We start from the raw sequence: 21,854 nt of genomic DNA, 5'->3' as shown, positions 1-21,854 counted from the left end.
AATTCCTGTGGTTGAGGTCAAGGCTACCTCTAAATTTAGCTGTTCCTAGGGCTTACCACTTTCTGTTTCAGTTGAGGTAGCCAGGAGGTGTTTTCACTTCTATATTATGAAGGCAGAATTCATGATTTCAAAGAAAATAACATATATGCCAGAATGGTTCAGAACCGCAAGATATAAGGAATTCTCTAAGTAGAAGGCAGAAGAATCAGAGCATTTATTCAAGCTCCAAAGTAGCAGATCCATGAACCAGTGTCCCCAATTCGATATCCTGGCCAAAAGCTTCCAGGCCCAATAAGTCTGCCTCACAAGAGTAGCCAGGAGGTTACAGAAAAACATGACATTAAACCAAATCATATTCGTGCTTCCCCCCTCCAGCAAGAAGATTACCCACTGGCCTCAAGCCCTTGCTCAGCACTCTCTGGTCTGCACTGGGGTCAGCCCTGCTACCAGCAGCGCCTGCTTCTTCAGCTCCTGTGGCTTCGGCTTCAGCTTCGGCTGTTGCTGTTGCTGCAGCTGACTCTGACAAGTCTCAATCTCCAAGCTGTGTTCTCTCCTTTTATACAGTTTCAGACATCATCAAGCGTCGTCTGAGCAACCAGAACTTAAGCTCCTATGATTCCCTCTGGTCTTAGCACCTCCCCTTAGGACCATGGGAGCTTCAGGCCCACATCAGCTTAGCACCTAGTAATTAGGGGTTTGGGGCAAACTTAGGAGCAAAGATCTAATCAGACCTTCTTAGCTGGCCCAGCTCCCTTAGTTGGCGCCACCTTAAGCCTATTTGAATGGGTGGGGAAAGAGCTTTACATGTACTGATTGCCTTAACAACTTCACTCAGGTTGAACCTCGGTCCTGGGATTTTTCTTCAGATCTTCTCCAGTTGTCCCAGGAGGATCACTGTTCTGCCTCAGCTTGTTTATTTTTGCTACTCTATGTTCACCTTGAGACGCTATTCTGTCTTGTTTGTGGAGGAAATCTGGAGAGCTTGGAATTTTCTAACCTACTCCTATCTTCCCAGAATCCTTTCACCAACTTCAGCAAGGTTGTGTATTCTTTTTCCATTTGGCCAATTCTGCTTTTTTGAAGAGTTACTTTTACCATTTTTATCAATTCTGTTTCTTAAGGTGTTATTTTGTTCAGTATTTTTTGTGCCTCTTTTACTAAGCTGTTAATTCTCTTTTCATAATTTTCTTGCATTTTATTTTGTTTCCCAATTTTTCCTCTTAAATCTTTTTTTTTAAATTTTTGCTCTTTAAAACAACATTTTAGCTCTTCCTGGAATTCTTGTTGGGCTTGTTTCCAGTCTGCATTTTTCTTTGAGGCTTTGCCTGTAAATAATTTCACATCATTATTATCTTCTGAGTTTGTCTAGCGCTTCCCTGTCATCATAGTAGATTTTTATGTTCATGTTCTTTCTTTGTTGTTGTTTGCTCATCTTCCCAGCCTATTTTTTGGTTTTGAACTTTATTCTAGAATTGGGCTCTGCTCACTTGGGAAGTGAAGGACACTGTCCCAAGCTTTAGGCCTTTTTGCCCTGCTGTTTTCACAGCTAGTTCTGGTGTCTGTAAATGTTCAGAGCCTCCAAAGTGGTATGACCCAGGGAGAGGTGCAATCACTTCTTTCCTCTTCTGTGCTCTGCTTCTTATCTAGGTAGGAGGCCTGCTCTCTTGCAACCACAAGTATTAGCACTCTCTGCCCTGGACTGTGACCTGGAACTGGTTAATGGAGTTACCAAACAGCATCAGGTCCTACACCTAGTACCCGTACAGGGGTCCCCTGTACTCTCTTTCTGACCAGTTCAATTTCTTTACTATCTTTGGGAGGTGAGGGTTCCTGAAACTGCCACTGCTACTGCTATTGACACTGCTATCTCTGCCTCCAAGGCCCACAGCATGGTGTTGCCACCATGTTGCCCTCCTAGCCAGCCCTTACCCTGGTGTACCTATGTGAATGCAGACACCTCTCCTTCCAACCTCCTGAGTAGTCTTGGGCTGGAAAAATTTCTCACTCTGACCTTTTGTTTGCTATGCCACTCCAGAATTCAATTTGACATATTATTTCAAAGTTGTTTGGAGGGAAATGTTGAGAGAGTTTGGCTGGAATGCTCCACCATCGTGGGACTCCCTCCTAATGCTTAATGTTTTCTTGGGATGTTTTTCTTTCTTTTTTAAAAGTTTTTTTAAAAAATGTATTTAGTTTTAGTTTAGAACATTCAGTTCCATAGGCTCTTGAGTTTTAAATTTTCTCCCCCTCTTTCCCTTCAGCCCTCCCCAAGATGGTGTGCAATCTGATATAGGCTCTACATATACATTCGTATTAAACATTATCACATTAGTCATGTTGTAAAGAAGAATTATAACCAATGGAATGAATCACCAGAAAGAAGAAACAAAACAAAAAGGAGAGAAAGCAGATAGTATGCTTCAATCTGCATTCAGATTCCATAATTCTTTCTCTGGATGTGTGTAGCATTTTCCATCATGAGCCTTTTGGAGTTGTCTTAGAACCTTGCATTGCTGAGAAGAGCCAGGTCTATCAAAGTTAGTCATCAAACATTGTAGCAGTTACTGTGTACAATGTTCGCCTGCTTCTGCTCTCTTCACTCAGCATCAGTTCATGTAAGTCTTTCCAGGTTTTTCTGAAGTCTGCCTGCTCCTCATTTCTTATAACACAATAGTATTCCATTACGTTCATATACCACAACTTGTTCAGCCATTCTCCAATTGATGGGCATCTCCTCAATTTCCAATTTTTTGCCACCACAAAAAGAGTTGTTATAAATATTTTTGTAAATGTGGGTCCTTTTCCCATTTTTATCATCTCTTTGTGATACAGCCCTAGAAGTGGTATTGCTGGGTTAAAGGGTATGCAGATTTTAATAGCCCTCTGGGCATAGTTCCAAATTGACATCCAAAATGGTTGAATCAGTTCACAACTCCACCAACAATGCATTAGTGTTTTGGGATGTTTTTCTTTCACTAAGTTGACTCTATTGGCCTGTTACTTGCACTAAGCCATCTACGTATAAGAACCTCTTATAACATGGTGCTCTGGTAGGTATTATACCAAGCAATTTATTCAACCATGTACCTCAACCAACACTTATTGAGTACCTTACTGTTTGCAAGGTGCAGGAGCTATTGTGAGGGATACGAAATGGCCAAGATGCAATCCCTGCCCTCAGTGAGCTTATTTTCTAAATCAGATGCACTACTCTGAGCACAAAACTTCAAATAACTAAGAAGCCACTACTATACCAGGATATAAATAGCATGCTGATTCATTCTTAGTGCTGCATGACTTTGAATTGGTTCTAGAGTGGGGATGGATTGCTGGGATGAGCCATCTTCTTTGTCCAGTCACCCTTTTCACATGGCTATTTAGAAGACAGCTGGGTGGGGTTAATGTCTGGCTGTAGAATGGAGTCTCAAGTGAGATATTTGTAAAAACAGTGCAGTGCCTGGCACATAGTAGGTGTTTAATAAATGCTTACTCCTTCCTTCTTGTATGGAATTAACCCTTATAGAGGTCCAACCCAAGAACTTAATCTAATTCACTGGGTTAGCTTCATGTGTTGAAATTGGGATAGTTTTGATGTGGGAGTCTCACTTGTCTTATGCCAACTGAGGGCCAGTCTTCCCTACTAAGGTTGCACCCTTTATAAATGAGGTCTGGAACATTGGAGCAGTATAGGCCCTCAAATTTAATATCAAGGGGCCATAGGCCTACTTGTCCCGATTGCCCTTCTTCCTGGCTCCCTCTTTCTGGGCTTATATCTAATACTGTGCTCAATGACCTATTTTCCATTAGGCCTGTCACCATTAATCTTTCCCTGTTTCCTTCCCCCTCCTCTGCCTGCCCCCCCCAACCCCCAAGGTCAGAGGAAATGGGTGAAAGCCAGAGAGAAAATAGCAACACCTTTGGAGCATATAGAACTTGGCTCTAATTGAGCTCTTCCTGTTGATTGGAATCTATTTGCATTCATTTTCAAGGAGAAAGATTTTTTTCCTTTCCTCAGATGGCCCTGTGCATCCAAGTAAAGCATCTGCGTGTGTCATCAATGATGTTGTTTAAGAAAAAAATAGACAAGATGTATTAGTCAAACTTAAAAAATAATGTGATCTCTGATCCAAAAGAGGTCTCTCTGATCTGGATTGAGGAAGCTGCAGCAGGGGCAGTTTCTGTCCTTTTGCCTCCTGTTCTTGGAAGACAAGGGACGGGTAGGAAGGGTGGTAGCTGGAGGGCTTAGAGAGGGAGCATCTGTATTTCAGCCACATAGATGAAAGGTTGCTTTGTAGTAATACAGCTGCTTTCATCAAAGTGGTTATGAAAGCTTTTGAAAACATTAACTCATTAAGCCTCCCATCCCTTTGTTGTGGGTGAAAAGTAACATTCATCTTCATCATCACCAAAGTTAATACAGTCTTAATAATTTTTCTTTGTCATTGTAGGCCGTGGGCTTTAGTCTTTCCAGTGATATGTTCAAAACTATATGTTGTTAAGACAGAAAACCAGGTTCCTGCCACCTAGGAGATGGTACCCTACAAATAAAATAAGAGAGCTGTGGACCCCTGGAGTAAGTAGAAGTCTAAAAAGGGATAAGAGTACTTCCAGTTCCTTTCCCAAAAGGCTCCTTGTGCTTTGGTTTCCATTTTCACATTTGTTAACGTTGTTAGACTTAGGGATCATTTGGAGAGTACTTTGAACTACACAGATGCAGACAGAATATGTATTCCTTGTCCTTAGAACCTATTACTAGGATAAATATTGAACCAAGTTCTGATTTCTAGATTCCTCTCTTGGTTCACAGCACTCCTTCCTTGAAGGGGTTGTTATGCGGAAATAGCTTTGAAAATTGTGAAGTGCTGGATTTCAATTGTTGTCATTGTTGTTGTTAGAACGCTTTGTGTGGAGGAGAGAGGGACTGTTCTTGGAGCTTTTTGGTTATGGGCAAGTTGCTTGACCTCTCAGTGACCTGGACAGCTCTCTCAGATCATAACTTTACCAATTAGTTGTTGATTTGCTTGGGGCGGGGTTTCCCATACTGGGAGTTCCCCACATTGGTGAAATCATAGATGGAGAAATCCTATTCCCCCAAATGTTATAAAAATGCTTATTTAAAATGTATATATAACAAGATTCCATTTAAAAAACTTTTAAAAGTACTCCATGCAAAGCACTGTGGAAATTTAGCTAAAACAATCATTTATGCCCTTATAGAACTTATTGTCTAGTAGGAGGATAAGACTGCAACATAGTTTAACTGACCATATAATATTATGGATTATAGCTTGTTTAGGTGTAAAACAGTGTCCTTTCCTTAGACTTCATGTGGTCCTGAGACCCTGTAACAGACAGCAGGAGATCAGGGAAAGCTACATAGATGATGTGGCATTTGAATTGGGCTTTAAAGGATGAATAGAAAATCAGTAATAACTCCCATTTAAATTAATTGACACTTTAGGGTTTGTAGCGTTTTTTTTATACACCTATGAGCCTCATAACTTGTGATGTCAGTACTATTGATTTTATCCGCTTTCTATAGGTAAGGAAATGTACTCATGGTTATATAGATAGTAAGTGTTAGAGGCAGGACTCAAACCCAGGTCTTTCTGACTCCCAAGTCTGGCGAATTCTTTGAAATGCCTCACTATCCCTCAGTTCAACAGAGTAGAGGACATTCCAGGCACAAGGAACATCATGAATAAAAGGATGGTAGCAGGAAAGTACAGTGTATATTTTGGGATTGGAGACAGGAGGGAACAGAGAATAGTCCAGTTTCACAAAAGCATAGAACGCTGCTGTGACTGGAGGGAAATGATAGGAGTTAAGACCAAGATACCAAGCAGAATCACAAAGAGTTCCAAAATGGAGCTAATCTTTTCCTCTAAACCTAGCATTCTTCCTAACTTCTGTTTATCTGGGAAGAGCACCACCATCTTTCCAAATTTCCCACTTTTGAAACTTTGGAGTCATTCTCAGTTCTCACCCAGCATCAGTTGCTAAGGCTTGTTGAATCTCCTTCTACAACATCTCACCCTTCTCTCCACTCATAACTACCACCCTGGTTCAAGCCTTCATCACTCTTCACCTAGACTCTTGCAATAGCTTCCTAATTCTTCTCCCTACCTTCTGCTTCTCCTTCATCAATCCATCTTCCTCACAAGTAATTTTTCACTTACATCTTCAAGACTCCAAGTCTAGCACTCTGGACACTGAGCCACTTAGCTGCCTGCATATTTATTGGACATTTGTTTTGTGCCTCTTTCTATGACAGGCTCTCTGAGGGTATATAAATAAGGTATAATGAAGTCTCTGTGTATAAGGAACTCCCATATAGGTAACATAGAACATTGGTCTGGGAGTTAGGAGAGCTAAGTGTAATTCCTTGTCATACCATTGACTTGGTATCTCTTGGTTAATAATCATTCACAATTTTTTGTTTATCTAGTTAATTTTTGGAAGATGGAATAAACTAACCATCTTGTGTCATTGTGGAAAATAGTTCTCTAAGTTTCACAGAATCTATAGTTTCATTGCTATGATAAAAAAAAATAGTCTCTTTAATATTGGAGGATGTTCCTGGCAGCAACATTTCCTTCTGGGCTACCCTGTAGTTGTTAACACATTTTCCCTTTATATGTCAATGAATAGTTAATAGAAAGTTATAGATTCCTAAAGCTGGAACCGAACTCAGAAATCGTGTAGTGCAATGCCCTCATTTTACAGATAAAGAAACGGAGTATCAGAGAAGGTAACTGACTTACCCAAGGACACAACAGTAGGAAGTACCAGACCTGCACTCTGGACTAGTATCTTCTGATTCCAAATTCAATGTTCTTTCCACCGTTGGGTAAAAAGTAGAGAAATAGCAACATAATATGCTAAATATCGCTTAAAGAAAAAGGCAATTTTTTTCATCTTTTATATAGTCAAACTTCTCTTACTTGTCCTAGTTGAGGATGTGGGGGAAGATCAATTTGAATTCGTGAAAAGACTCAAATATAAAATATTTTAAAAAGAGATGCATATTTGCTTTTCTACACAAAATTAGCAGCTTCCTGAGTATTGCTAAATTGGACCTGCTTTAATAAAGGCATTTCTAGTTAGTTCATTAATTATTTGTATGCATATGACTAAATATGCCAATAGATAAATTGTCTAAGCATTTCCCCTGAAATCTTTTTATCTCATTCATTTGCTCAGCAAACCCTTTCTTATTAATTGATGCAAAGATTGTTGGATCCTGAATTAGTGGGGTTTTAATTACCTAGGGCTTTAGTTATTTTCTTTGAAAATCCTCTGACCCAGCACCAATGGTTTTTATCCACTTCCTTTGGACAGGAGGGATTCTAGTTCTCCACGTCTTCCTTTTCTTCTTCCCACCCTTCTAGTCTACTTCCATTTTGTATTTCAGATTTTCAGCAAAACAGCCCAACTGTAAGTCTGAGACTTAGAAGGGTGGAGGCAGAACTAATGAAGGAGTCCATCACCCAAGCATCACCCAAGTGGTACAAACCGTATTGAGGATTAACATCTACAGTGTTGATTCAGGCCATTTGATTACGTACGGATGTCAGGTTTGGTCACCTTGTCCTGTACAGTGGTTAAGTGAGGCGTTAAATGAAGTTGTTTTGACTCTCCTTATTGCATTTTTCTTCTGAATCAATAAAGAATTTGCTCCCCTTCCCTTCTTCATCTCCCCCCACCCCAAATTCTATACTTTTTCATTGATTTTTTTCCCTCCCTCTAAGCATATAAAGTACTTGTATTTCTCTTTTTAATGACAAATCAATTTCAACACTTTAATGTAACAGAGTTGGGAAAGCAGTAACAGTTTAAGGATTTTACTGTGCTCTCTCCTAATCTTTCTGTTTAAAAAGCTCAAGTCATCCATGATTGATGGAGAACATTAGTGGGGGAAGTTAGCATCATTTTGATTTATTCTGTTTACACTGGAAGCTGCTTTCTTGCTCGTCTTTGGTTAATAATGAGAAATAAATTGAAGGGTGGGGTAGAGAGGAAGGAAAGAGAGTGGCAAAAGGTTAAGAGATTTCTCTTTTGTTAAGAGGATTGGGAAATCACATTGAAGTCAGTGTCATTCTAGTGCCGAGGGCCCAGTTGAGACTCAGAACACATCAGACAGGGCAAGTGTAGTCAGAGAAGTGTGGATGGATGTATTGTGGGCTCAGAGTTAAAGTGGCCACATTTATTTACCTGGTGAACTGAGTCTAAGGAAAGTGAAACAGGGGGATCTAAGAGCTGATGAGAAGTCATGGGATTCTAGAATTTTGGAGTGTGACCTTGGTGAAGTCATTGAATTTAACGGGTATTTATTATGTACCTGTTATATGCTCAGCATCATACTGGATACTGGGTACAAAGACACACATTAAGCAATCTTTGCCTCTTGAGGACCTTACTGGGGAGTTGGGGTGGGGATAAGGTGAAGGGGACACACAAAACACACAAATACAAGACAATTTGAGGAGGGAACAAAGCTCCAGCTACTGGGAAGATCAGGAAGGGCTTTGTGTATGTGAGTAGTACCTGCCCCAAACCTTGAAGGAATCTAAGGAATCTCAAAGGTGGAAGTGAGGAAAGGGGTGTAGTGTAGGCATAGGGTACTGCCAAGGCAAAAGTGCAAATTATAGGTCATGGAATGTTGGGTTTTTGGATCATGCATCAGGCCAATCTGGCTAGAAAACGTAGAGTGTGTTAAGCAGAATAATATGAAATGCTGGAATGGAAAATGGGAGTCAAATTGTGGAGGCCCTTAAATACCAGGCAAAAATTTTGTATTTTATTCTAGAAAGGTTCTGGAGGTTTCAGAAGCCTGTGGTTAGACTTGTGCTTTCAGAGTGTAATTTTAGCAACTTTGTGGAGGGTGAGTTGGAGAGGGGAGCAACTGGAAGCTGGATGAGCAACCAGGAGGATATTTCAAGGACGTGATAAGGGTCTGAACTTGGGTGAAATCTATATGCATAGAAAGAAGGGAATGGTAGATATAGCAACTGGGCCTGGAGTCAGGAAGACCTGAATTCAAATCCTGCCTTATGTACTTACTAGCTGTATGACCGTGGACAAGTCACTTAACCTCAGCTTCCTCACCTGGAAAGGAGAATAGCACCTACCTGCCAGGGTTGTTGTGAGGATCATACGAAATAATATTTGTAAAGCACTTAGCACCGTGCTTGGCACATAGTAGGTGCTACATAAGTGCCAGCTATTATTAATGAATTTGAGAGATGTGAAGGTAGAATTGACAAGACTCGTCAACTGATTTAAGATAACCTGTCCTGAGGCTCATAAAAGAATGAATGAATACAACAGCATTTATTGATTTATTAGTGTACCCAATGCCTGGGCATACGAATAAAATAGCAACAACAACTGAAATAGCAAGAGCTAACATTTATATAGTCCTTTAAGGCTGCAAAGTTCTTAGAACTTCACAACCGCCCTGGGAGGCAAGTGCTATCCTATCAGTGTTTACGTTTTATGGATGAGGACACAGGCTTAGAGCTGTTAAGTGATTTGCCCAGAGAAGTCACAGGGATGGTCCGTGGAACAGGAGACTGGTCTTCTGAGTCCTCTTTCCCCCAAAGCAATGGCTGTATTGATTTGATTTCAGTTCTTTGAGTGAGGGGTGGAAGGAGTGTGGCTGGAGGTGCAGGGCATCAAAAGGCCTGAAAATGGCTGGGGTGAAGGTGAGGACTGCAGGGAGTTCAGAGCTCCTCTTGGGCACAGCCTCTGGAGATCTGGTTTGGAGGATGAAATCGTAGCAGGGGTAAAGAGGAAAATTCCAGCCTGGGTGAAGATGAGGATACGTGGGTATGAGGAGGTCAGAGCTTACCTTATGTGGGAAATGAGGAGGCTGGACTATGATCCCTGAAGCCTGCTTGCAACTGTTAACAGTTTCTCTACTCCAAATACATTTGAGATTGCTCTGGAAACATTGTTCCGGATAATGCCTTTAAGTAATTGGGGCTTGCCTTTTCTTAATTGCCACAACTCCTGCTTTACAGATGAAGAAACCAAGGCAACAGAGTGCCTTGCCCAGGATCACACAGCTAATAAGCAGCTGAGGTGGGATTTCAAGCCAGGTCTTCCTGACGCCAGGTCCAATGCTCCATCCACTTTGCCATGCTGTTTCTCGTCCTCACGTACCTGCTGCCACCTCTTGTTGCCGTTTTTAACAGTTGGCTTCACATTGCAGCCATCCTCTGAGCCTTCCCAATTTGTCATTATTATTTTAAGGATAATGGAGATGCCTTTGGGAACCTGGAAGCAGATAACTGGTGTTTACAGTTGATTAAACACTTAAAAAACTAAAAGAGACATGCTTTGGCTTGCCCCTTGCCTGCTTGTTACCTGTTAAATGGAGTACTGACTTAACTTCTCCACTCTAGACTCAGAGAATTGGGAGAAAAACTGCCATTTCTATAGGGCTTTTAGGTTTACAAAACACTTTCTCCACAACGATAGCATGCTGGTAAAATCAGGCTCATTTTATATTTGAAGGAAAAGAGGCTTAGTGAGCGACCTTAAGCCCAACCCATTTATTGAGCTTTCCTCAGGGAAACTGAGGCCTAGGGAGTGTTCATTACTAGGCATTTAACGAATGACTGTTGATTGCTTGATGGACATGATTTTCTCAAGGTTGCACAGCAAGTTGCTGTTGGAGCCAGGACTAGAATCCAATACTTCAGACTTAGAGTGGGGCAGTGGTTATCAAGCTAATTTTTTTTTCTTTTTATGGCCTAGGTGCACCATGGAAGCCTCAATAGGCTTCTCTATCCAGGTGTAACTGAAAGGATAGATTCCATACAATTCATGGTGCATACCTAGCTAGAACACCATCCCTGCACATCCTCTGAGATGGAATGGTGTAAGGAGTCTCACCACTTCTAAGCTATCTTGCTAGGCTTATTTGGGTAGCATTCATACTTTCTCTAAGGTATAGGTAGCAGGTTTCACAGTCACCAGAGCAAGAATATTTGTAAGCAGAAATTTCTCATGTTGGCTTAAGGTTTAGGTATGTCCTTTGTTTTTTGAAGGCTATTTCCCTGGAAGCACAACCAGAATGGGGGAGCGAGGTTGACAGATACATGATGAATGCACTCATCTGCACCAGGTAGACCGGGTCAATTCCCAGTAGGTTCAAGGTTAGTTTTAGTAGGTTAAAGGTTGCTCACCTTGTATGAGGGACGATAGGCTTGTTTCATCAGATGGATGTTGCCTCATTTGCAACCAGGTGGAACAGTCGATAAACTGCTGAACTTGGAGTCAGGAAGGCCTGAGTTCAAATCTTCCTTCAGATAGTTATTCTTTGTGGGACCCTGGGCAAACCACTCAGCCTCAGTTCCCTCATTTGAAAAATGGATATAATAATAGTAACATCTACCTCCCAAGATTGTTATGAGGATGAAATGAGATAATGTAAAGCACTGTATAAATGCAAACAATTATTATCTGACCTCAGACCTCATTGTACTCTTTCTTGGGCACTTGACAAATTCTAATTTGTCTTTGATTATGAGAAACAAGTTCAAGGGTGAGTAGGACATGTTTATTTGTGTTCATTTTTTAATTATTTGAAGGAAATGATAAATTCCTTTAAAGTATCAAACAGAAACAGATCCCTGCCTTTGACATATTGACTTAGAAAACTACAGATTAACATTATCAATCTTGTGCTGCATTTTTATTTATTTTGTCAAACATTTACCTATTATATTTTAGTCTGGTTCCCTCAGTGCTTGGGAGTTTTGTCCCCAAGCTTGAAGAGTTTGAGACCTCTGCTAAAACATGCATTCCTTTGGCAGGCGCCTGGAAGATATTTGTTGTTCAAGGTACTTTGATACTTCAATCAGTCTGTGATCTTATTGTTATAGGCATACTCACCAATATTACAGATTCCACCTCATCCATATCCACCCATCCTGTCTTCTTCTTGCCCCAGTCCTCCTATAAACCTGCCATGGGAAGCCTGCCCCCTATACCAGGGATCTTTCTTTAATTCTCTTGAAATTGAATGACTACCAGTGGTAACTTAGCTGTTGTTGAATGAATGAATGAATGTAAATAATTACTTTGGTGGGAGGGGGCAGTGTTAGCCTATTTGAAGCATAATAGAATATGGCATATATTTATAATAGAGACACAGGGATGAAATCTTCTCAAAGTGAGCAGTCCTCTGTAAAAAGCAAGTTGAATTACTCTCTTTTGTAACTTAGCTGGGAAAATAGTTTTCTCAAATACTCTTCTTGAATATCACTTTGGTATGATACAGATTCTCATGTAAAGGAAACATGGTCTGAAATCTGGTCATTCTCTTGATGGCCTACCCTTCTCTTTATATGCTTCCTTAACTTATTCAGAATTTTGTCATGTTTCCCTAGTGCATTTGGGTAATTGAAGCTTGCCTCTAATTGCCATAAGTCACAATTTTACAGCAATTTAGAGGGAAAACAATTCCAAGTTTGTGCGTTTCTTGATCATATGGAACAGTCCAGATGACAAAATTTAGAATGCAGTAAATTTTAATTATGGTATAGGACAGAAACTTGATAGCCACAGAGATAGAGGAAAGGCAAGGCAGATTACATTAGTTAAAGAAGACAGGGAGCAGCAGAGACTGGGAGTTTGTTTTGCCACAACAGGAATAAGAATGAGACAGTTTAAAAATATTAACATGCTGGCAACATTGGGTAGAACTTTCTAACTGATTTTTGATGTCCAGGGATGAGAGGAAAGGCCTCATAGGCAAGGACCAAACTTCTGAAAGAATAGAACATGAAAGAGAATAGAGCAAGAGGCCAAGGCTGACGTCTGGGAGAGGGAGCCTCATTGTACGAGAATGCAGTTAAATACTGGGGCTCCATTTGTGGAAGTTCCAGAAGCTTTGAACAAAGTAATTTCAGGTGGTGTTGTGCCAATTAGAAAGGGAGGAAGAAGAATTAGGCCTTATTCAACAAGATAGATGGCCCTAGATGACTGACAAGATGCTTGGAGGCCAGCAAAGTACAGAAGCTGTACTTGAAGATGAAGCAATAAGCTGCCTTGTGATAAAAGAAAGGAAGCCAAACAGATCTGAAGAATTAGAAAGCAACCCAGCTTCATTTCCTTGCCATATAAAAGAGGTTCACTTGAGAGAACGGGGATGAGGGGGAGAGGATTTCAAAGGTCTTTCTAAAGACATGAGTCTCAGACATGACTTAAGACAGATTAATGACAGAATCTCAGAGCTGGAAGGGAACTTAGAATTCTAGAATGACTGATGAGACCATTTTACCCATAAGGAAACTGAGGCCCAGAGATTGGGAGTGACTTGCTCCAGGTCACATAGGTGATAAGTAGCAGAGTTGGAATGTTCTGACTTCAGAACCCTTACGTTTGCTGCTCCACAGTGTGCTATGCTTCCTCCTCATTAATTAGGATCCTGAGAATAAGCGAATGTGAACTAGGAGCCAGTTTTTCAACTCTTGACTTCCTTGAATAGAGGCCTATGACACGCTTTCCTATGTTGAAATGATGCCCCGACCCATCGTCATGAGCAGCAACAAGGAACTACTGAGCACCTTACATGGTGTAAAGCTTTTAGTTAGGGGTATTCAGCAACAGCTATAATAATGGCTGGCATTGACATAGTGCTTTAAGATTTCCAAAATGTTTTATGTATTTTAAAAAAATTCGATCCTTACAAAAAACCTGCAAGGTACATATTGTTATTATTTCCCGTTTTACAGATGAGAAAACGGAGGCTTGGAGGTTAAGTTACTTGCTCAGGATCACTAGTCCTAGGGTAGGCTTAGAACTTCAATTTTCCTGACTCTAAGCCAGCGCTCTGTTCACTGTGCTACCTCTCAGCCTTCCATTTAGCAACCATTTATTAAGCAATTACTATGTATTAGGCATTATACTAGGCATTGGGGAGGCAAAAACAAGATGAAAACTAGGAAAGTCTAAGACATTCCCTCTTTTTGAGGATATTTACAATAGTCTTATAGATGGTTAAAAACATTGAATTGAATTACAATGTAGTTGGAGAAACAGGACAGCAAGTTGAAAAGATAAGCAACATCACCTGTAGCATAAGCGACGTTTCAAAGGCAGAAGTGCTTCATGAATTAAGAGGGGAGGGCTGCAGTGATCTGGGAAGGCTTCCTAGGATCCGTGAGGCTTTGAGACTTCCGTCCTTGAAGGATAGAAACGACTTCCATAAGCTAGAATGGGGGCGGGAGAGGGGGATACACACAGAGGTGTGATGGCGGGACAAAAATCATGTGTTTGGAGGATAAATATACCAGCTTGCTTGTCATAAATGGAGTCTGTGAAAGGGGATGGAGGGAGATAAGGTTGTGATGGTAGCTCGGAAGCAGGTTGAAGAAGCTTTTCAATTTTAGGCTGAGGAGTTTGGATTTTATCCTGGAAGATATCTATTCTATATCATTGAAAGTTTGGGGATAGTGGAACTCAATCACAGACTGATGTTTTAGAATATGAAGATCAGGTTGTTGCCTCCAACCTCCCCAGCATTTCAGTATACTATAAGAACTGAAGATTTAATGTATTCCGTGAACGGACCTGTGGTTCATCTATTCAACATGGAAGGGTTTGGAATAATAATAGCTCACATTCATATTTTGCTCTAAGGGTTGCAGAGCACCCCACATACATTTTTATCTCATTTGATTCTTACAACAATCCTGTGATGCCAGTGCTGATTTATCCCAATTTTGTGGATGAGAAAACTAGGTTTAAATGGCTTGCTTAGGGTCACATAACTACTAAATGTCAGAGGTAGGATTTGAACCCATCTCTTTCTGCCTCCAAGTCCAGTGCTTGATGGCCACCCTTCCCCTCCGAAAAAAAAATCCTTATTTCTTTCCCATTAAAAGTCTGTCCATTAATTTAGGGACTTTGGGTTTTTTAGGTGCTGAAAGGTTAAATGGAGACTAGTCTATATAGCGTCTGAGGGACTTGAATTTAGGTCTTTCTGACTCCAAATCCAGCAGTCTATCAGCTATATGATTGGTTCCCTTCCTTCCTTCTCTAACCAGCCATATAGTGGATCGGGTCTGAGTTCTGATTGGTCAGAGGGCGCACAAAGCCCGCATGGGCTAAGTAAACCTCGGAGGTATGTACAAAGTGAGTTCCTCCAGGGCTGGGGGGCTCAGATGAGGCTGTGTGAGGCAGGTCAGAGAATTGCTCACGACCCAGCTCTGCTGCTGAAAATCCAGTAATAATATACTAACAACACTTTGTAAACTTAGGAAGTTTTGTTTCTTCTGCACGGTATTTTTTTTTTTTTTTTGCCACAAACTACTCAGCTCATCCTCAAAGTCATCGTGCCAGGTTATCACCAGTGTGTGAATCTTCACAAAGGAAAATTAAAAGGAAAAGGGAAAAAAAGCCCAGAAATACTCCCCTTCACACGCTGCTAATGGTAATGGAATAACTCAAGGTCATTTCTTATTTTTTTGTGGAACAGGGTTAATACATTAAGAAGAAAACTCCAAAGGTACAAAGTGATCCTTTTCTCCAACCTAATTCTAATAGCTGCTAAGATCAGATGATTAGAAGCAGTAAAGACCAAAATGAAAGCCAAGATGATGGAAGTAGCAGGAATGGGTAAATAGTTTGAAGGAAAATTGCATATTGATCACTAGGAAGAAAAGATAGATTTTAATAGAAATAATTACCTAGGAAAGGAAGTGCCTAACTCTCCTGAAGGGGCAGACCAGTTTTAGACCAGAATGGGAAACAGCTGGCAAACATTTTAATCAAGGGAAGGCAGCCTGCTCTGCCCCTTGAAAGAGGGAAATCTTTAATCAAGGCATGTTGCCTTTGTTTATCAGCGGAAGTGAGACACGATTTGGCTAACAAGATGGGGAGTGCGTTCTGAGCAGCCCAGCAGACCGTGAAGAACCTTCGTGCTTCCGATAAGGGAGACAGGCAGCCAGAGAACGTTTCTGGATCAGCCAGGAGATGTAATTAAGCCAGAGGCAGTGAGAGGGCCTTAGCAGGCTCTGGTGGGCTGTCAGAGGCGGCATATGCGGGAGAAACTTGTGAGTGCAATCGAAGCTTAACTATGCTAGCTGGAAAAGATTGGGAAAAGCATGTCTCCAAGACATGCCCACCCTCACGACCTGACCAAGAAGTAAAGCTACAGGGACCAAAGCTGCCTTGGGTTTTCTTCCTCATAAACTCTCAGGACTTAGAGCTGAGAGGGACACTAGAGATCTAGTCCAACCTAATCATTTTTTAAAAAATAGTATTTTATTTTTTTCTAATTACATGTAAAGACAATCTTTAACATTCATTTTAAAAAAATTGAGATTCAAATTTTTCTCCCTTTCTTCCTTCCCACTCTGCTTCTTTAAACAGTAAGCAATTTGATAGAGGTTATATACATGCAATCACGTAAAACATGTTATATGTTCCATGTTAGTACTGTTGTGAAAGAAGAAACAGACCAAAAGGAAAAAAAACACATGCAAAAAAATAAACTGAAAATAGTATGCTTTGATCTGCATTCAGACCCCATCACTTTTTTCTCTGGAGGTGGATAGGGTTTTCCATCATCAACCTCCTCATTTTACATGTGATCTTCCAGATCTTAAGTGACTGGCTCAATGTCACACAGTAAGAGAATAGAGATTTGAACCTGATTCTTCAGACTCTCAATCAAGTGCTCTTCCCTTTGAATGATCCCTCCACTTCATTCCTACATTGAGGACTGGCTTTATAAATATTCCTTCAGCTTTTTTCAACAAACATTTATTATGTGCTTAGCGCAGAATGGAATTAAATTGAACACTATTACGTGCTGGGGAACAAATTTCAAATAGGACAAGGTCTCTGCTCTTATGGTGCAAATAATCTATCTACTATCCTCTATTCACGTAAATGTACCTCATATTTGCATATATTTTGATTTTAGTAGATAGAAAACTGGCTGTGGAACCAAGAAGACAGATTTAAGTCCTGTCTTCGACATATACTGGCTGTAATCCTGGGCAAATCACTTAACCTCTCAGTCACCCTTGGTGACTTTCCAAGACTATAGGTTGCTTTTATATCTACAGTGGTAAAATGAGTCCCCGTACCTAGGAGTTTCCTATGCCAATGAAATCACAGGTTTAGCACCTATTCTGATCCCATACATGAGAGAATGTTTACTTCTTCGAGGACAAGAATTATTTAATTTTTGTCTTTTCATTTCCAACTCTTAGCAGAATGCTTGGTACTTGCTAGGTGTTTAATACATGCCTCTTAATTGACTGATAAAACAAATATAGAGACCTATAATGTACACTCTTATGGTTGTTCAGTTATATCCAATTCTTTGTGACCCCATTTGGAGTTTTTTTGGCCAAGATACTGAAGTGGTTTGCCATTCCCTTCTCCAGTTCATTTTACAGATGAGGAAACTGAGGCAAATGGGGTTAAGGAACTAGCCCTGTGTCCCACAGCTAGTAAGTATCTGAGGCCAGATTTCAACTCAGGAAGATGAGTGTTCCTGATTCCAGGCCTAGCACTCTATTCACTGCGTCACCTAGCTGCCCACACTATTATGGATGGTTCATTAATGAGGTAGAAAACCAGGTGCTTTGTGGTCAGAGGCAGAAGACCCTTACTAATAGGAAAGACAGAGGAGGAAGGATTAAGGAAAGTTTCATGGAGAAGGTGCCATTTAAGTTGGATTTTAAAGGACAGATGTGAATTCAACAGGCAAAGAGAGAGATGGAGAGCACTTCAGGCCTAGAGAACTGTGTATGCCAAGACAGGGAGGTGGGAGAGCCATAAGTGGTAGGACTTTAGGGACATGAAGAAGAGGAGTACCGATAAATGGAAGAAATAGAAGACAATTTTTATCGACTTCATTTTTTTTTTGAGGTCCAGCCCTGGCAATGTAATTAGTGGCTGATGATTGCTTTGTCCACTATCGTCTTCTCCATGCCCTGAAAGCAGTTTTGACTGTTCCTGAAGACCAAATAATATAGCGGAAGATGTCATTGACTGGCTTTGAGGAGGGCAGTGTTCTAGTTCTGGTTCTGCCACTACTAACCTGTGTCACCCTGGATATATCCCTTCACCTATCTTCTCTTGACCTTCATTTTCTGCTCTGTAAAATGAGGGAGTCTTGTTAGATCATCTCCCTGGGGTTTTTCTCCCCAGCACTGACATTCTTTGCAGCTATGTCACATAGCAAACATGACTAACTTGTGTATTAAGGTGGATAGTTTTGCCATAACCTGAGACAGCACACGTTTCTGCAGAATGCAAAGCTGAGTTTGAGTAAAGGAGATGAATCTCCTGATTCTCTGTCCTGGGATATAATGCAAAGGCCATTAGGAGGGTCAAAAGATTTAGGGTCACATCTTGGTTCTGCTGCTTACTAACTGCATGCTCGTGGGTAAATCCGTTCCCTTCTTTGGACCTCGGTTTCCCTATTTACAAAAGAAGGCCTGATTAGGTAATTTTTAAGGGCTCTTCCAACTCTAAAAACAATATGATTCTTTGTGTGAGGTTTTGGGTTTAACTTTCTTCAGAAAATGACTGCTGTAAGCGTAACCTTAACAGTGCAAAATAAAATATATCACAGAAAGGACTTTCTCTGTGCAAACTCAGCTTTAGCTTCAGTATTTTCATCCTTACTTTTTCATTCCTTTAATAACCTCTCTAGGGGTTATTACACCCAAATTTAAAACCTCAAGCCCTCCTCCAAATTCACAGAAATTCATTTCTGTATTTATTGAACACTTCTCTATTTATTGGACCTGAGGACTATTGCAGAAGAAAAGGAAACTTTGAAGAGTGATTATTGGGCAGCTGAAGATCTATTTGTCTGGAACCAGTCGATAGCCTTTAAAGAAGGCAGAGTACTTTTCTGAGCCCTTTGTGGAGATGAAAAAATGGTAGATGTGAGGGCTGTACTTGAGCTTGGAATATTCCCAAAGAAGTCGAACACAAGTGGAAAAGATCGAAAGCTGTTAGAAGGTTGTAACTGTGTCTTCCTTGTACTCTTTTGCAGCCTCACAGTGCCTTGCAAAGGTCTGTGCACACAGTAGGCGCTCAATAATATATTCTGTTTTCATTGAAAAAGACAAAAAAAAAACCCAAGTAAAAATTAGTATAGAACCAGCTCTGTGTGTGATGAAGAGTGGGAGAGCTTTGAGCTGTTTTTTTTTAAGGAGGTAGATGATATTTGGTGCCAGCTTCAGGTAACAGAACCCATAGTAGAAAGAGTGAGAGATTTTTGGAATTGGAGAGTCTGGGTATGAGCCTAGCCCTGCTGTTCACTGCACGTAGGTAGCAAGCATCAGAGACAAGATTCGAACGCAAAGCTTACAGCCTGTGTGACTTTGGCCAAGCAATTTAACCTCCTTGGACTTTATTTTGAGTTGTAAAATCAAGTGATTGGCCTTGGATTCCAGAGCCTTACTTCCTTACTTCCAGTGTGACCTTGGATACATCCCTTGTCTGTGAGACTGAGAAACAAGAGATTTGGATTCCATCTAAGGCCCCTTCCAAGCTCTAAATACCATTATCCTTATTTAAGAAAGAATGAGATCTGGGGAAAAGTAAGGCGGCATGAACAGGTTTTGTTTGAAGAGAACACGACTTTCAACAAAAATCAATCAGGGGACTGGGTGTCCCTTATAGGGCCTTTGAATTAACTTCTCGAGTCTGGGGAAGCCTTGACCTGATTTAATTGATTCGCCCCTTGGAAAGGGGATTGTCATCTTAAAAAGTTTTGTTAGGAGTCTCATTTTCCACTTTTTGTTGGTGATGCTGTACATGGGGTGGGGATGGGGGGACATGTTACATTTGTTCTACTAACAGTGAGCTAAACACCCATCTCATCTGAGATGCAGTCATTTTTTTATATGAAAAAGCTCTTTCTCCCCATAAAATGCAATTACATATAAATACTTCATGTCATCTGCTCTTGAAATTTTAGCAGCAGGACCTAGTGCTGTCTGTTACCATAGTAACAGGCAAAGTTGGCGATTTTGAATATTAGTACATTATTTCTTGTTGGAAAAAACTCTACAAAACTCCTTAGCTTATTTCTTTCTCTTTCTTTGCCCTGCCCCCTTCCCTCTGCCTCCTGTCTCTCTACCCCCTTCTCCCTTTTTCTCTTCCCTTGTCTCTCTGTCTCTCTCTTTCTCTCACTTCCCTTCTCTCTGTTGGGGGCTGAGGTAAAGTAGATATCCCCCTGTACCCAAGCAATAGTTAATTCATGGCGTTTTTAGGTCTCATGGAAGTCAATAGATGAGACAGCTAGTTTCATTTGGATTCGAGACAACTGCACTCTGTATGCTTTTCCAAAATGATCATTTCTTCAAGTTGTAACTCTTATGTTGGAAGGAATGATTCAAATTTTAAACAATTAAATGTCCGATGGAATTTTAAAGAAGGAAAAAAAATTAAGAAAATAAGTCAAGCTGGAAAACATAGAGTATGATTCTCAAACTTTTCTTCTATATCCCTAAGTGTAACTGGTTATTTTTCTTGATCAGTTGTATCAGTCATGTCTGACTCTTCATGACCGCATGGACCATAGACTGCCAGTACTGCCCTTGGGGTTTTCTTGGCAAAGATACTGGAGTGGTTTGCCATTTTCTTCTCCAGTGGATTGAGGCAAACAGAGGCTAAGTGACTTGCCCAGGGTTGCACAGCTAGTAAGTGTCTGAGACTGGATTTGAACTCAGCTCTTCCTGACCCTAGGACTAGTTCTCCATCCACTAAGCCATCTAGCTACATCTCCCCTCCCCTCCCCTCCCCTCTCCTCCTATCCTCTCCTCTCTTCTCCCCTCCTCTCTTCTCTCTGTCTCTGTCTCTCCCTGTCTCTCTCTCTCTCTCTGGTGGTCATATGCCATTTTTCAATAACCTTCCTTGATTGCCTTATAGAGGTGAATTATTCTCATTTAGGCTTAAAACAACCCCATGTCAGATGATGGGCGGCAACAGCAGCGTGGGAAGATCCCTCATCCCAGCTCCGTCACTTAGGACCATAGATCTAGAGCCATGGAGTCCTCATTTTACAGACAAGGAGGCTGAGGCCTAGGAGAGTTAAATGATGTACTCAGCGTCACACAGTAAGCATCAGGAGTGGGGTCTGCACCAAGGTCTTCTGATTCCAGAGTCAATGCTTGTCCCACTGTATCCAGCTGCCTCCTTGACTACCGATGTGGTATTTATTGGAAATGTTACTTCCCTTCTCTGAAATGGCCTGCAAAAGCCTGTAAAATGAAAGGGGGTTGGAGAAGGCAGCCTCCAAGGTCCCATCCATGCTAAAGTTCTATAATTTTCTAGGGGCAGTTGGCCTTGCATCTGTTCTCCTTGGAGAATCCAGGAAAAGGGGTAGAAGAGGGGTTTTCTTCTTTCACAGCTCTGTGAAGTGTATTTGGTCAATCCCAGGAGAGACAGAAGGGGACTTTTAGGTGAATTGTTACATGGTAGCGAGGGTGGGATTTCACTAATCTTTTGAAAGTCAGTTCTTTGGCTGGTTGTGGATCGGGCTGCCTCCTCCCTTCACTTTGCCTGTTCCTAGCAAAATGTTGCTTTTAACCTGATCAGATGTTGTAAGCCTGCTTCTGAAGGTATCTTCACCTTGCTGCGAATTTTTATAAGGAGTGTTGCCTTGTTACTGTAACTGAATCTGACAGCTATCCCCTGTCTCGGTGTCCACTGCATCTCATCTCTAACAGCAAGTTGCTCCTCTTTGAATTAAACATGGTTGCCTCTGTCTTTGTTTCAGTATTGAACATGGGTTTTAACATTTTCCTGGAGCCTGAGCTCTGGCTGTTCCTGACAGGTCCTGACAGGATCCCTGACAAGAT

This window comes from Trichosurus vulpecula, chromosome 3, assembly GCF_011100635.1.
Source record: "Trichosurus vulpecula isolate mTriVul1 chromosome 3, mTriVul1.pri, whole genome shotgun sequence".
Lineage (NCBI taxonomy): Eukaryota > Metazoa > Chordata > Mammalia > Diprotodontia > Phalangeridae > Trichosurus > Trichosurus vulpecula.
Note: the sequence above shows the minus strand (reverse complement) of the source record.